This window comes from Mastomys coucha, unplaced genomic scaffold (genome assembly GCF_008632895.1).
Source record: "Mastomys coucha isolate ucsf_1 unplaced genomic scaffold, UCSF_Mcou_1 pScaffold11, whole genome shotgun sequence".
NCBI lineage: Eukaryota > Metazoa > Chordata > Mammalia > Rodentia > Muridae > Mastomys > Mastomys coucha.
Window position 1 is genome coordinate 5,861,325 of NW_022196893.1, and position 2,420 is coordinate 5,863,744.

General features: G+C 54.4%; 1 pseudogene; it reads right to left on the reverse strand.

Moving 5' to 3' along the window:
• LOC116073978 overlaps positions 1-2,197 on the reverse strand; it is a 57,395-nt pseudogene extending 55,198 nt beyond the window's left edge.
• Between the last annotated feature and the right edge of the window lie 223 nt (positions 2,198-2,420).

Here is a 2,420-nt window from a genome sequence, read left to right on the forward strand (position 1 = left end):
AGTTCTCTGCAGCAGCCCCAGCTGACCAGGATGATCAAGGGCAGAAGTAGAAGAGGCCTGGCTGTCAATAAGTACATTGCTTGGTGGCACAGAACTTGGGCTGGCTAAGGATTGTCTAACAGAGCCAGTGGCCTCCTTGGAAGCCCCGAACAGTCCTCCCCTAGTGAGTGCATCAGATCCTCCCAGAATAGTCCTCCCATCGTGAGTGCATTAGATCCTCCCAGAACACTTAGCACCCAAAGGAGTCCTGAGACCCAACTCCCTGCACAGACCTACCAGTTGTTTCCTTCCAGCTCAAGATAAACTGAACATAAAGCTGGGGGTAGTGGACACAACGACAAAAGGCTGTAAGAAAACTTAAGAGAAAAGTCGCACATAGTCCATCAGGTTCCAAATCTTCAACTACAACAAATCCCTTTACTGTGATAAGAAAAAATGACCCGCCAGGAGGCGCGTCCTGGGGTCCTGTCCTGCGTGTGTGTGTGTGTATGTGTGTGTGTGTGTGTGCGTGCGCGCGTGCGGCGTCTGGTGTCGGGGAAGGAGGGGGTCGGGTCTGGGTCCGTCTGGGGGCCCTCCTCCACCTTGTCCCCGCTCCCGTCCCTGTCTCCAACTGCCGCCGCTGCCGCCACCGCGGCGGGCTCGCTGGGGTGTCTGCCTCTTTCCCATCTGGCTCTTTTCCGTGTGCTGCACGGGGGTGATGCGTGTTCTTTCTCCCGGGCGGTGGTCGGGGGCGGGCGCCGGCCCTCCCCGCACCCCTGTCGCGGCGCTCTGGCTTTAACACTGCCTGGGCGCGTTGTCGCGTGCGGGTTGGTGCTGGCAGAGGGCTCCTCTGTCCTCCCCGCCCCTCTTCCTGGCCTCGCTTGTCTGCTCAGCTCCCGTCTGGGTACCTAGCTGTCACATTCTGGCGCGGAGGTTTAAAGACCCCTGGGGGGTTGCCCTTTCATCCCCGGTATGGGGGTTGGGGGAGACGGTGGGACCCGTAGGGAAGTCGCCTGATTCCGTCAGACTCTAAGACCCCCTCCAGCTATCGTTGCAGTCAGGGAGTGTGTAAAAAAAAGAAAAGAAAAGAAAAAGTGATCCTAGGGGCAGGACTGCAATTGATGAGAATAGGGGTCTCACCCTGGAGAACCTGCTGCTCTCTTTGGGAAAATTCCACTTGGAAAATGTTGGCTTCAACCTGACATAACTACACAGGAGGAAACACTTCAGTAAGAAGCAGCCACAGGCAGCAGGCAGTGTTGTGCATATACTGCACAGGACTGTCTGTCAGGCCTCCCTGCCTGAGGCCCAGGCTGTACCACTCCTTCTGGGGCTTGTCCTAGGCCAGCAAGGCATTATTCTCAGGAATAGGCTGGTGAAAACATGAGATGCCTAAAGTTTAAGAATTACTCTGCAACAAGGCTCAGGACGTTTACCTGAGAGAAGAGATAGCTCTGAGGTGTCCAAAGGGTCCCATTGAACTACAACCAGGCCCAGGCAACTACTACCACCATGGGTGTGCTCACAATAGTTCTGTATGCCTTCATATTTTCTCCTTCCCATGGAGATGGGACTGGTAGTGTTGGCTTTTGTTCCATCATCCTAAGGCTGATCTTACCTAAGGTCCCACTGCCTCTGCAACTCCAAGTGATGCTCCACGTGAGTGAGTGGGTGGCCTTGGAAAACTGGCCCCTGACTGCCTGGCTTACTTTTGATTTCAATGTTACATTAGAACTTTTGTCCTGTGGAGAATTCTAGAAGCAGAGAAATAGAAACAGAAATGGCTAATTGGGGGAGAAAAAGGAGAGGTCCAAATTCTGACCACACCTTCCCGTATTGTCCAGCACCTACAGGACTTGTTAGAACTGTGGGTTTGGAACCAGGATCCAGCCTTGCCAGTCATCATGAAGATGTCTAGGTTCGAGAACAGACTCACTCGTGTAAAGGAGAACCTTGCTTCTCACACAGACGTTTTCACTGGGTTGGCACTCTGTGGGCTGACATTGACTGGCCCAGCCAACCTAGAAGCTCCGGATTCATGGTACAGACAAGAACATAGATGATAGGTGAGCAACACAGGACAGAACCCATACCCCACCCCTGCTCCATCACTCTCCATCCCTATCCAGTCATTATGTGGTACCACCATGGCCATCATGCATTGGTAGAGCTCCACAGACACCAGAGACGCCCAGCGTACCAAGAAGAGCCAGCTCATGTCTCCTCAGGGCCACAGTCCTTTATGGATCCCGCCCAGCCTGGTGCCTGCCCTGCCACAGCCCAGTGCTCCCAGACTGTGGTGCCTGGGGGAGGAGGTGAAGCACTTGCTGGAATCTGATTCCCTCCCCAAAGGTTTCCAGGAAGGGGGGTTGCACCTTGCTCAGGTGGAGGAACAGAGAGGTGTAGGGGTGTGTGTGTGTGTGTGTGTGTGTGTGTGTGTG